The sequence below is a fragment of the Odocoileus virginianus genome, chromosome 5 (assembly GCF_023699985.2).
Source record: "Odocoileus virginianus isolate 20LAN1187 ecotype Illinois chromosome 5, Ovbor_1.2, whole genome shotgun sequence".
Classification (NCBI taxonomy): Eukaryota; Metazoa; Chordata; class Mammalia; order Artiodactyla; family Cervidae; genus Odocoileus; species Odocoileus virginianus.
Window position 1 is genome coordinate 10,814,782 of NC_069678.1, and position 15,118 is coordinate 10,829,899.

At 38.3% G+C, this 15,118-nt stretch overlaps 1 protein-coding gene across 3 annotated transcripts in view; it reads right to left on the reverse strand.

Annotated features, from left to right (window-relative positions):
- The window catches only part of GATAD2B (GATA zinc finger domain containing 2B), an 82,993-nt gene that overhangs the window by 44,915 nt on the left and 22,960 nt on the right, over nucleotides 1–15,118 (reverse strand). The window contains exon 2 of one of the 3 annotated variants that reach the window (XM_020890824.2): nucleotides 5,406–5,447. The exons of the other annotated variants lie outside the window; for them this stretch is intronic. The gene's annotated coding sequence lies outside the window, so the exon portion shown is untranslated. The remainder of the gene's footprint in view (nucleotides 1–5,405; nucleotides 5,448–15,118) is intronic. 3 annotated transcript variants of the gene reach the window in all.

The window sequence follows — 15,118 nt, forward strand, 5'->3', positions numbered from 1 at the left end:
TTTATCAATAAACTTTTCATACTGTTATTTTAAAATCCACTGTCCTATACTCTGACTGGATCTTTTACCCAGGCAAGGTTATTTTTACATCATGCATTGATCATTTGAAAAATTCTGGTCCACGAGAGGTCATTCTGGTCATTTAGAGGTAAATTTCAAATGCCAATACAGTTCAGTATTTTATATATACATATATATATTTCTTAATCACATTTGTCAATACCACAACCACTCTCATCAGAAAAGTATTTAAGTCCTGGAAGCTGTCAAACTCATGGTTTAATTTTTACTTGAATTTTATCACGAGGCACAAATACAGTCAGGTGCTTTCCTTGAAAAATTTCAAGAATATGTCTGCCAAAAACCTAAATCTAAAGATCATAGTTCACAGATTATTCTTTTCTTTTTTAAAACTTTTTTAGGCCATGCCATGTGGCATAGGGAATCTTAATTCCCCAAGCAGAGATTGAACCCGTGCCTCCTGCATTGGGAGACACTTTCACCACTGGATTACCAGGGAAGTCCTGAATCAATTAACAAGTAAAAACAATGTTCTATGAAGAAAACAGCTAGGTAGCTTGCAACCTGATTGCACTATTCCTTGAGGTAACCATTGTACATCAATATGTAGCAAAAGTGTTTTACAAGGATTTCTCACTTTATCACACAAAATATTTGAAACCCATGTTCTGAAAAGTCATGATTAAATAAAATTTATTTTTATGCTTCAAGAACTTTGCTATCAAGAACATTCTTAAGTGAAACTAGATTTTTTTTTTTAATCTGCAAATTTAAACTGCATGGCAATGAAGAATGACTACTAGAGTACAATTTAGTTTAGTGCCACTGTGTTGATTCATCATACTAAGGCATCAGAGCAGTTTTACTCACCACTGCTTCTGGATCATCAGTGCAAATGTCAACAAAGGGAAAAAGGCAAAATAATGCCTCTGTATTACTGTGAAATAGCTTTCATCATGAGACTTCCTTTAAGGGTCTCAGGGATCTCCAGGAGTCTGTAGACCACACTTTGAAAACTACTGGTCTACTCTAACTAACCCATTACTTCAACAGGCAACCTATCAGTTCATACTATTTTTCAGGTTTAATGCAAACTCCTTGGCAGCAAATCTCTCTTCTTTCTTTGTAGTTCCCTTATTACCCACTACTATGAGATGTCCTGACAGACCATGAAAGTACTTAACCAACTCCAAATGGTACTTTCCTTCACCTAACTCATATCAGCTATGCCAATGGACCTCTTCCCACTATTCTCCACACTACAAAATCTTATTCCTAAAAACCTAAGATGATTAATTCTTCTAGTCTATTTTAATTACTTCCCTTTTGATTTCCAGAACTTGCTTTCTGGCTCACTTTTCTAGGGAAAAAAAACCAACAGACTCTTTGATCCAAAAGTCTGCAAACTTTTTCCATAAAGGGCCAGATAATAAATATTTTAGACTCTGTGGGCTAACTTCTCAACTCTGCTGCTGTAAGCAAAAGTGTATAACTGTGTTCTAATAAAACCTGATTTACAAAAACAGGCAGTAGCTGTAGTTTCTGACTGACTCCTGATTTAGGCTCTTCCAACATATAGGTTAATCAACCCAGTGTAACACAAAAGATGCCAAAAGTTTAAAAAAGAGATAGTTAAAAAAAAATAAAAAAAAAAAATAAAAAAGAGATAGTTACTGACTGGCTAAAGAAACTAACAGGAACATTGAAAACAGTATACCCAAACCCCATAGAAAGAAATATTAGTAATAGCTGCTAACATTCACTGAGCTCTTATTATTTACTAAGCACTGTGCTAGTAATGCTTTACAATGCATTACCTCATTTAAATCCGTTAAAGGAGGGCTTTAATAATTTAAGTAATTCTCCTTCTACACAAGAGAAAACAAAAATAGGTAAGTAACTTTCCAAGGTCTTAGTCTGTAAATAGCTAAGCCTTAGTCTGTAAATAGTTAAGACCTGTGTTTGAGGTCTCTCTTACCGCAAGGCCCATGTTTCTAGTCATCAAACTATGCTATCTTTCCAAACTCTTAAGACAGTAATTCTAAATAAAAGCCGACACACCGTTATTGTTTACCTGTTGAGTCTAGTACACAAACCTTGACTCACATCCTTGAATGAAGAGCCTACATGACCTAGTCTTAGATGATACAGTTATGTCTAACAATACACACCACGGACCATAAAGACTCCTATGTGTAAATGTGACAGATGAGGATGTCCTGCCTAAAAAATTAATGAATAGGAGGTAAGCAGCCCTCTCCCACTATCATCTTATAATAAATCAGCCCAAATATACTATTTTATACTAATACATGTTATAAAAAATATTATAAAGAATTATAGTAAATCAGTTTAAGTTATGATATATACCAAAGAGAGGCTGACAGACATTAAAAACGTTAGAATGAAGGAGATAAGAGGTGGTCAAAGGGCATATTTTACACACTCTTCAAAACTACTCTTCAGTCACTCCTAAACAGTAACCAGGGCCTATGGGAATTAAGAAAAAAAATCTGTCCATTGATAGAATCTGTTAACTTATGCCTCACTGATTCTATAACTATCTAACTATAACATTATCCCTACCAATCTGCTTCCCAGTACAAAAAAAAAGTTACAAGTTAAAGAATGCAAAAGATCTTCTATGAAACCTATCAGTCTAATAAGCAAGCATCACATAGAATTAAAACAATATTATATTTACACACCTGTAAAATGGCTGGTTCCCACGGAGAGCATTACCAAATAATAGTGTAAGAGGATAATATCAACTCAAAAATGCAATTATTACTTCTAAGAACTAGGGAATCACACAGCTCTGAATGAATCTTTATCTAGCCTCTAAGTTTGAGCTAAGCTGGTCTCTGTTGCTGTTTTGTCTTCTAATATTCAACTGACAGCAAGGGTGGGGGGGAATCTCTCTTAATTCAAAACAGACATTTGGAAGAGTAGACCTCAGCTACTTGTGGTGGGGAAATAACTGAGGACAGACTAGGGAATAAGCAGGCCAGCCACTCTGCTAAGTCCTAACCAACAACCCTTAAAGTACAACTTCATACGCACCTCCTAACACTTGCACCAAAACTTACATACCAAAGAGAAAAATATACACAGTATACTAAAATATTGGCAAGAACACAAATTCATGGGCTGTAATACAAAGAATCAAAAAGACTCCAAACTGTCTGGTGATCCAGAGGTTAAGAATCCACCTGCCAATGCAGGGTACATGGATTCGATCCCTGGTCCAGGAAGATTTCACATGCCACAGTGCAACTAAACCGCAGGCTGCAACTAATGAAGCCCGCACAGTCTAGAGCCTGAGCTCCATAAGAAGAGAAGTCACTGAAATGAGAAGCCCACAAACTGCAACTAGAAAATAGCCCCCACTTGCTGCAACCAGAGAAAGCCCATGTGCAGCAACAATGATGCAGCACAGCCAAAAATAGATAAAATTAATTTAAAAAAGAATAAAAAAGACTGAATTAAGCAAATTCCTCTAGACTGCAACAAGATAAACCTTATTATAGGATGTTGTGTCCAACTCTTTGCGACCCAAAGGACTGTAGCCCCCTAGGCTCTTCTGTACATGGGATTCTCCAGGTAAGAATACTGGATACTGGAAGAGGGTTGCCATGCCCTCCTCCAGGAGATCTTCACCACTCAGGGATTGAATCCATGTCTCCTGCATGGCAGGAGGATTCTTTATCCACTGACCCACGTGAGGAGCCCCTATTACAGGATAAACTAGTTAAAAAGTTCTCTCACTCCAAACTCTCCTTATCCACTTATTGCACATCAGCACTATCATTCCAAATAGTCGGGCAGAACCAAAAATAAACTTACATAAAATGACTGGCTGGACCAGGTCTTGACTGTAGCATGCGGGATCTAATTCCCTGACCAGTGATAGAACCCAGGCTCCCTGCATTGCTAGTGTGGAGCCTTAGCCACTGGACCCGCAGGGAGGGAAGTCCCAGTATGACATTCTTTTATTCACTAATATACTTTATTTCACATTTCCATTCAACACAAGAGCTGTTCATATATATGTAACACATCTAAGAAGCACATAAAGAGAAATTAAGAAAAAAGGAACCATGGTAAATTGGTGGTAAATTGAAATATAATTTCTAAATGAGCTCTTAATGACCAATGAAAGATACAATCATGCCAACTGAATTCCAAAACTGTAACACTTGCAGTATCTGGAAGCTTAGATCTTTCCTTTTTTCCCCTTTCAAGTGCTATTTGACCTTCTCTTTGAACAACTCTAACTGCAGCAGATGGCAGGGGGAGACTACTGCGTTTTTATAATATACTAAATAAGACAACAACAAGAAATAAAGAAAAAATGGGGGGTGGTGATTCAAAGGAATAGCTAATACATAATTTGCTCTGTGACAAGGTCTTTTGCTTCTCCTTAAGAGCACCCCCCCCCCCCCAATACTCTTGGCAATCCTGAATGATTTGAAACAGTTTGGAAAAAAAAGTATCTAACAAATTACAGCTGTTAAATTCAGGAGGCATTTTTCTTCCAGTCACCCCTCTTCCTCAAACACACACACCTCTGCACTGGGACAAGAAGAAGAGTCAGAACAAACTGCTTCAAGTCCCAAAAGAGTTACAGTTCACTAGGAACATGGTCACTACCACCTGGACAGAGAAGCTCTCATTGTGCCACAACAAAAGTATTTTTTTTTTTTAATAAGGATGGCTAGGAAAAAAGTGTGTATTTATATCAAAAGGGTATTTTTCTTGTTCTAAGCCTTCCCCTTTTCCTGGTCCATCAGCCCAAATAAGCAGAGATGACGCAGACTTCCTTATATAATAGTCTGTGATTTCCTAGACTGCAGGCCTTTCCCTTTGTGTTCTGTATACACTTACACACGCGAGCGCGCGCACATTCTCATTGCTTTGCAGCCCCTGGCATGATGCCAGCACTCAGTCAGCTGGTCGACTCCATTCACAGAGCAGGGCTGGAGCTGACATGGAAAAGGGGGTGGGGAGGTGGGTAGTGAGGGTAAGGGGGAGCTAGAACCATCACTGCAATAGACAAAAGAAATTTTAAAAAAGAAAAAGAAGACTTTAACATAACATTCCTCTCACAGCTTCAGCTCGAAGAAAACTAGAATCCAGAAACCATTACCAAAAGCAAAAAGATGAAGCAGAAGGGCTGAGAATCAAAATCGAAAGGGGCTTTGTATGAGAACAATTATTCCCCAACAAATTTTTAAAAGCAATGGTATTTATTATTTCAATTCCATCAGAAACCTCAGCATATCACCTTCTACATGTAGTGAGGAAAAGGTTGTGAAGAATTCAGTTTCTGCTTTTAGAAAAAGAAAGAAGGGGGCTGGGGCAAGACAGTTAAATGTACTTACAGGTATACATTTTTCTGCTCCCTCCTCTAGCTGCCAGGGAAGCTGGAGACAAGAAAGGGGGGGAAACAGAAAAAGGAGGAAAAAAAGGAATAAGAGATGGGTTTAGGTTTTTTGTTTTGTTTTGGGGGGAGGGGGCAGAGGTTCCCTTTCTCTCTTCTATCGTAAGAGAAGCTCTTTCTATAGCACAGGGGCGGCCCCATACGTGCCAGCCCCCTTGAGAGACCTGTACAAACCCGGTTTCCAAGCGGGCACTGCCCTGCCAATCACATGGCGTACTGTTATATTAAACAAAAGAAACAGGGGGATGCTTACTTTTACCCATGATGCCTAGCGGGGGCAGGAGCGGGGGGAGAAAACCAGTTGTAGCCGGTTTGTAACCTCAGGACATGGATTATCTCTTAATTTTTAAAAGTCATTTGTGGTACAAAAGTCAGTCAGTCTCCCCACCCTAACTATCACCCCCATTATTCTGGACTAGTGCCAAACTTTGCCTTCATTCATGAGAGCTAGTTTCCTCTCAAATCATGATGCTTTAACTGTTTAGTTTCCAAAGCCAACATCCAAGACAGGAAATCAAAGCATCAACACCAAAACATATCCCAAATTACAAAAAACAAAGAAATATTGCCAACGAAGCTACTTTTCTTTATCTCTTACTGCTAGTGCTAGGGAAAAGACACTGATAAGACTGTAGATGTATTCACTAAAGATTTTTTTCCTGAAGCAGTCTCACAGGTATTTACCCCTATCAATTAACACCACTCAGGACAGCTGAATTCACGTTTAACAAAAATCATATAGCAAGGTTTCACAGTGAAGTAGTCATAACAGTATACACAAACTCTATAAAAAATGGCTTAAGTCCTTGTATTGTATATTTTACAGCAGTTTCTCCTAATATTTCTTTTCCTGTTTTAGAACAAATGTCCCCCATCACTTTATAAGGAGTTTTTATTTCCCAAAAGTACTGATTAGGGGTCAGAAAGTGGCAGGGAAGAAATCCAAGCAAACCAAGGAAGAGCTAAGGCAGTGATAATTGTTTTCAAGATCTATTGGCTGGAGGACATTTACTCTAGGATCTTTGTTTGAGGAAATAAATTCTTTATAAACAGTTAACAAGGAATAATGGGAGCAGGGGAGAGATCTTCTTACTTTTCAAATTGATATCTATCTCTCACCCAAGTATGTCACCCAAATACCTGCCTCATTTGGGTCTCTGAAACTCAAATCATAACTGTGCTTACTCCATCAGAATCTCTCACAAAACCTTTGCTTTGTCCAAATATTAAAGCTTCTAGAGTCTACAGAATATAGAGAAAAATAATCAACACTCTACCCAAAGATATTAATTTGTAAATAAAAGTATTTCTGAACAACCTAATATTACCTTCAATGTTCAGAAAAGGAATACTGAGCTAAATGTGAAATAGGTAATATTGATCACTGGTATAAGGCATTCAATAATCTACAAACTATAAAGGAAAACCCTACATCTAAATCAAGCTAGGCTTCGAGTGGTTGATGCTGTACCATCTCAGTCACAGTAAGTTGTACTTAATAGGAGTCCATCAGAGGTCTCCAGATCTAGACACTATCATTTTAGGAGATAAAGGAAAATATGATGTCTGTGATAAATGGGGCAACGAATATAATCAGTTTTCCTCTTACTCAACACATTTCCACCAGAGACCAACTATGAATTGCAAACTGAAGTTCACTAGCTCCATGTTTAATCAGGGTAGGAAAGACTGTCTATCTTTTAACAATCACTCAGAGAGCATGCCCATTTAAGCCCACACACATCTGATTGCATTTAAACACTGGTCAATTTTTATCAGTCTTTAAGATAATATAGAAGGCTTAAGATACAGTCAGGCCATCAGGAATGATCACCATTGCTGCCGTGCTGTGCTGAGTCCTGGCTGGCTGGCTCTCTGTGACTCCATTAGTAAAGAATTAACTCTCCAACATTACACAGGCTAAGATAGTATACTATGTTTACTACAATGCCTGCCTTTATATTAAACTGATTAGTAGTGCAGACATACCAGAGATGCTCAAACCAACAGGTATTTTTCTTCAGGATCTTCAAAAGTTAAGAACTACATGGTAAAAAAAAAAAAAAGAACCACATGGTAGCAACTTCCCTGGTGGTCCAGTGGCTAACACTCAGTTCAGTTGCTCAGTCATGTCCAACTCTTTGCAACTCCATGGACTGCAGCACAGCAGGCTTCCCTGTCTATTACCAACTCCTGGAACCTACTCAAACTCATGTCCATCGAGTCGGTGATGCCATCCAACCATCTCATCTTCTGTCGTCCCCTTCTCCTCCCACCTTCAATCTTTCCTCATGAACCCCATGAACAGTATGAAAAGGCTAACACTTTGTGCTCCCAATTCGGGGGCGGGGGGGGGGGGGGAGTGGAGAGGGGGGGGGAGTGGAGAGGGGTGGTGCGAGTTCAATCCCTGGTCAGGGAACTTGGTCTCACATGCCACAATTAAAAGCGTGCATGCCACAACTAAAGATCCTTCATGCTGCAACGAAGACTGGAGACTCCACATCCCACAACTAAGATTTAAAACTATGTACCCAAATAAATAAATATATATATATTAAAAAAAACAATATGGGAGCTAGTGACTCTGCTCTTTTCAACTAAATCATCATCATCCAAAACCAAAAGTATTTTAATTGTATGAGCTGAAAATTGTAAACTTAGCAATACTCCTTGGCAAATGTTATTCAAGTTGCGATGCTCTGAAGAATAAAAAATTCTTTAAGAAAAAAAAAAGGTTTAACATTCACTGGGCATTTATTTATTTATTTTCACTGAGCATTTAATACACTAAATATTTAGTTAACCCACACAATAAACCAGTAGAGTGAGATCCTTTTCCCGTTTTATAGATATGGAAACTAATTTGGTAAAATTAATAAATCTGAATGAAGTCACTCATTCAGCTAACTCATTCAGTAGATGCTGGCTCCAATGCCCACACTTGGTCCACTACAGCATGATGACTTGGCTATTTCTTGGCCAAAACTCAAGAGCCCAGCTCACTGCGCTTGTTGTGCCAATCTCCATTCTAAGTCTCCATTTATTTAATCCATTTCCTGCACTAAAGGAGGTATCAGTCAAATACAACTGAAGTAACAAACTCTTTTACAAGCACATATAATTTCTACTCCTAGAAGATTTCATCCAAGACTCGAGAAAGGCTAATAAGCATATACAATCTAAATATGTGAAAGAGATCTGATAGATAAATGTCTGGGAGGGTCAAATCATAAAGGGTAATCATTATGAGGAAAGAGGTGATTATCTTTCTGGACTCAGGAAACAGGATTCAAATTAATAACTAAAAGTCTTCTTGAAGGTACTCCTAAAAGACAAAAATGCACTTCATAGAACCAATATCAGACCTGGTTCTCAGCAATATCAGAAACAAATCTACAAGAACCACACAGTTACCCCATCTTTGCACTTCACAAATTTTATAAGTAATTTGCTAAATTTCTGGTGCCAGTTTTTAATATATGTCTTTGAGCTCAGAGAACAAGTAGATTAAAATAGGAACCACTGCTAAAGTTAAAAAATAAAATTAAAAAAAAATTTTAACCTATATCTAATTATATAAAATTCACAAGTTATTTATTGGTATCAAAAACAGAAAGCCACACTGAAGTACCCGGCTATTAGTCCTCCCCTGCAAACTCTGTACAGTGCCATCTCCAGCAAGTCTATTCTATTTGGGAAAACCAGTTCATGACATTTCAAAATCACCATTACAACAACAGACAGAACAGCAGAATTCTATGCATATGATCAATAAGCTCCCATTTTTTAAATTAAGTGTAGAAAAGTTCAACTAACCAAAAGTTAGTTCTGAGGAGATGGCAAATATATTTCTGATGGAAATATATTTCCACATATTTTGAAATAATACAGCATGCAATCAACAGTACTACAAAGAAAACAATTTTGCTATCCCAAGTTTGATGCACAAATTGGAAATTAATTCCAAAATAATGTTCTGAGTCTCTAGGAACAGATGATTTGTGCTCAGTAGTTAAAATAATACCTATTTTAATGGGGAAAAAAAATCAGTCTTCAATATTTGGGAGTTATAAACTAGTGACTCATTGATATTGAAGTTATCTACCACTAATTGGGAGAATGTATGTATTAAAAATTTGGTTAAAGTCAAATAAAAACTAAGTACACTGCCTTATAAAGTAGAATATGGACTGGGTCTGATACAGGAACAAAGGAAATAAGAACAAGGCTTCCCATTCTGAGACAGTATCTAAATTAAGGAATATTGTCCCTGTCCCCAACCCCCTGCAAAGTAATATTCCTCAGTGTGTTCACTCCTGGACTTATAGGAAATAAAATTATTGTAGAGGGAATTTCCTGGTGGGTTAGGCCTCGGCACTTGCACCGCCAGGACCTGAGTTTAATTCCTGGTCAGGGAACTAATATCCCACAAGCCATGGTGCAGCCAAAAAAAAAAACTTTGATAGACTTTTTTTTTTTTTTTTTAAAGAAGAAAGGCCAAAAGCCTTCTGTTGTTCAAGTATCAAAAATAATTTAAAAATTACTGCTAAGCATCACCCTCAATGGTGAAAAATTGAAAGCATTTCCCCTGAAATCAGGAACAAGACAAGGGTGCCCACTCTCACCACTACTATTCAACATAGTTTTGGAAGTCTTGGCCACAGCAATCAGGGCAGAAAAAGAAGTAAAAGGAATCCAGATAGGAAAAGAAGAAGTGAAACTCTCGCTGTTTGCAGATGACATGATCCTCTACATAGAAAACCCTAAAGACTCTACCAGAAAATTACTAGAGCTAATCAACGAATACAGTCAAGTTGCAGGATATAAAATTAACACACAGAAATCTCTTGCATTCCTATACACTAACAATGAGAAAACAGAAAGAGAAATTAAGGAAACAATACCATTCACCATTGCAACAAAAAGAATAAAATACTTAGGAGTGTATCTACCTAAAGAAACAAAAGACCTATACATAGAAAACTATAAAACACTGATGAAAGAAATCAAAGAGGACACAAGCAGATGGAGAAATATACCGTGTTCATGGATTGGAAGAATCAATATTGTCAAAATGGCTATACTACCCAAAGTAATCTATAGATTCAATGCAATCCCTATCAAACTACCAACAGTATTTTTCACAGAACTAGAACAAATAATTTCACAATTTGTATGGAAATACAAAAAACCTCGAATAGCCAAAGTAATCCTGAGAAAGAATGGAACTGGAGGAATCAATCTGCCTGACTTCAGACTCTACTACAAAGCCACAGTCATCAAGACAGTATGGTACTGGCACAAAGACAGAAATATAGATCAATGGAACAGAATAGAAAGCCCAGAGATAAGTCCACGAACCTATGGTCACCTTATCTTCGACAAAGGAGGCAAGGATATACAATGGAAAAAAGATAACCTCTTTAACAAGTGGTGCTGGGAAAACTGGTCAACCACCTGTAAAAGAATGAAACTAGAACACTTTCTAACACCATACACAAAAATAAACTCAAAATGGATTAAAGATCTAAATGTAAGACCAGAAACTATCAAACTCCTAGAGGAGAACATAGGCAAAACACTCTCCGACATAAATCACAGCAGGATCCTCTATGACCCACATCCCAGAATTTCAGAAATAAAAGTAAAAATAAACAAATGGGACCTAATGAAACTTAAAAGCTTTTGCACAACAAAGGACACTATAAGCAAGGTGAAAAGACAGCCCTCAGATTGGGAGAAAATAATAGCAAACGAAGCAACAGACAAAGGATTAATCTCAAAAATATACAAGCAACTCCTCCAGCTCAACTCCAGAAAAATAAATGACCCAATCAAAAAATGGGCCAAAGAACTCAACAGACATTTCTCCAAGGAAGACATACAGATGGCTAACAAACACATGAAAAGATGCTCAACATCACTCATTATCAGAGAAATGCAAATCAAAACCACAATGAGGTACCATTATACGCCAGTCAGGATGGCTGCTATCCAAAAGTCTACAAGCAATAAATGCTGGAGAGGGTGTGGAGAAAAGGGAACCCTCTTACACTGTTGGTGGGAATGCAAATTAGTACAGCCACTATGGAAAACAGTGTGGAGATTTCTTAAAAAGCTGGAAATAGAACTGCCATATGACCCAGGAATCCCACTTCTGGGCATACACACCAAGGAAACCAGATCTGAAAGAGACACATGCACCCCAATGTTCATCGCAGCACTGTTTATAATAGCCAGGACATGGAAGCAACCCAGATGCCCATCAGCAGACGAATGGATGAGGAAGCTGTGGTACATATACACCATGGAATATTACTCAGCCATTAAAAAGAATTCATTTGAATCAGTTCTAATGAGATGGATGAAACTGGAGCCCATTATACAGAGCGAAGTAAGCCAGAAAGATAAAGACCATTACAGTATACTAACACATATATATGGACTTTAGAAAGATGGTAACGATAACCCTATATGCAAAACAGAAAAGAGACTCAGATGTATGGAACAGACTTGTGGACTCTGGGAGAAGGCGAGGGTGGGATGTTTCAGGAGAACAGCATTGAAACATGTATATTATCTAGGGTGAAACAGATCACCAGCCTAGGTTGGGTGCATGAGACAAGTGCTCGGGCCTGGTGCACTGGGAAGACCCAGAGGGATCGGGTGGAGAGGGAGGTGGGAGGGGGGACTGGGATGGGGTGGGATGTTTCAGGAGAACAGCATTGAAACATGTATATTATCTAGGGTGAAACAGATCACCAGCCTAGGTTGGGTGCATGAGACAAGTGCTCGGGCCTGGTGCACTGGGAAGACCCAGAGGGATCGGGTGGAGAGGGAGGTGGGAGGGGGGACTGGGATGGGGAGTACATGTAAATCCATGGCTAATTCATATCAATGTATAACAAAAACTACTGTAATGATGTAAAGTAATTAGCCTCCAACTAATAAATAAATAAATAAATAAAATAAAATAAAATAAAATAAAATAAAAATTACTGCTATACCCTACCCTCAATGACTTCATCACCATATGCATGCTTATCACTCAGTTGTGTCTGACTTTTTACGACCCCACGGACTGTAGCCCACCAGGCGTCTCCGTCCATGGAATTTTTCAGGCAAGAATACTGGAGTGGGTTGCTATTTCCTCCTTCAGGGGATCTTCCCAACCCAGGAATCGAACTTGTGTCTCCTGCGATGCCCCCAATGCAGGCAAATTCTTTACCGCTGAGCCACTAGGGAAGCCCTTTTAAATCACCATATAAAAGAAGTAAATTATATCAACCATTTCACCTCTCATGAGACATAAAATGTTCCTAAGCCAGTCTTTTCTACTTACTTTCCCAAGGGCACTAGGAAATTTCACTATCTATCCAGAGGAAAAAGAAACAGGAAAATCACCTAGAGCATTAAGTATTTAACGCTTACAAAAGAATATTTTGGAACCTTCTCTTTCAAAAGACAAAGCAGGGATCCACAAAGTAACTACAGTCTCGAATCCCTAATTTATTCTAATCCTTGTATCAGCAGCATGCTAGTGATTCCTAGTGACCATACCTAAGAACATCTCATTTCTTAATACTTGACTGCTATTTTCATTCTCTCCTATTTGTTCCTTCCCTGTATCTTTGTTGGGGCACCAAGTTCTTTTCAGACATATCACTAATGTTCATACATATAAAAATTCAACTCAAGGGACTTCTCTGGTGGTCTAATGGTTAAAATTCCACTGCAGGGGGCATGGGTTTGATCCCTGGTCAGGGAAATAAGATTCAGCATGTCGCATGGCGTGGTCAAAAAAATAAAATAAAAAACAAACCAAAATTCAGCCCAAACATCCTAATGTGCTAACACCTGTCATCAGCTAAGTGCCCCTGAGGAAGTAGAGGAAAGTCGCCTTTTAGTAGTCAAATCAACATTTTGTCATAGATTTTCTAAGTACTTGGATTCTTTTTCATCTGGGTTTTTCCTGTTACTAGATATCCATCCAATAGTGTCTCTCCCTCTCTAGCTTTCAATGGGTAAAGCTCCTAGTCTATGAACAACTTTGCTTAGAGTTTCAGATATTTTAACTCTACATTAAGCTTCTCATCTTCCACTTCTGTTGCAAAGACTGCTCTTAACTTTATCACTAAGTCACAAACAATGCCCATATATATGTATGTGTATATAGGGCTTCCCTGGTGCCTCAGATGGGCCTGCAATGTGGGAGACCTGGGTTCGATCCCTGGGTTGGTAAGATCCCCTGAAGGGAAGAGCTACCCACTCCAGTATTCTGACCTGGAGAATTCCATGGACTGTACAGTCCATGGGGTCACAAAGAATCGGACACGACTGAGCGACTTTCACTCACTCACTCACTCACATATGTATATGTACATGTACACAACACGCACACTGAGCTACATTCTGTATGCTCATGTTCTAGTCAATCACTGACTTTAAAGAGCCTCCAACCAGGAACTATCTAAGGTAAAATGAATTATTGCAGCTACACAATGACTTCCATAAACTTTCAAAATCTATCCTACACTTCAATAATTACCACACTGAATTCCTATGCTCAACAGACTATACTAGAAAACTAGATCTAACTATCCATTTAATTATCAGAGATGGAGAAATCACTTTGAAATCTAGCCTACTGTCCTGGTTGGGCAAGTTCAGAAATCACTTCAATCTGTGACAATCTTGGTACACTTATGAGGCATCAAGATACTAGAATTTCAGAACAACCATCTTGTTTTACACTAACCAGAAAAATGGAAGTCAATATAAAAGGAAAGACTTGAAAGAAAAAGGTGGTAAATGTGTGACTGTCAAATTTAAAATAAACTTTCCTTTTATTAAATTTTATGTTATATGTGTTATGTGTCTGACTCTTTGTGACCCCCACGGACTGCTGCCCGCCAGGCTTCTCTGTCCATGGAATTCTCCAGGCGAGAATATTCAAGTGGATTGCCATTCCCTTCTCCAGAGGAACTTCCCAACCCAGGGATCAAACCCTGGTCTCCAGTATCACAGGCAGATTCTTTACCGTTTGAGCTACAGAGAAGTCTGTTTTACTAAATTTTAAGTATCTTCAAAATATGGTCTCTGTATTTTCAACATTAAAATTAACCACCTCAGTGTTCCTGGCACTTGGGGCCAGATAATTCTTATTATAGGCCTCTGTCCTGTGCACTGCAGGATGCTTACTCTGGCCTCTACATAATAGATGCCAGGAGCATCAACACCCCCATTTGAGAACCAAAAATGTTCCCATACAGAGCCAAATGTCCTGTAGAAGGCAAAATCCTTCCCAGTTAAGAACCATTACATTAGAGCGAACGCCACCAACATGATTTTACCCTCAAGGAAGTCTGTGGCTATTATTACCAACAATCTTAACCTTGCAATTTAACATAAATACTGACAAAGGAAATAAGAAAGTTAAGAACTGTATCAAATATCTTTAGGAGAAGGGAAGGATAACTAGGAGGAAGCATGAAAAAGGCTCCTGGGTAGAGGTAATCTTCTGTATCTCTTATTTAGGTGGTCACCTTATAAAACATGTTCTGTATGTACACTGTATCTCAGGTTAAAAAACAAAACAAACAAAAAAAACACAACAGAGTTTACCAAAAAACACGACAAAACAAAACTGATAAG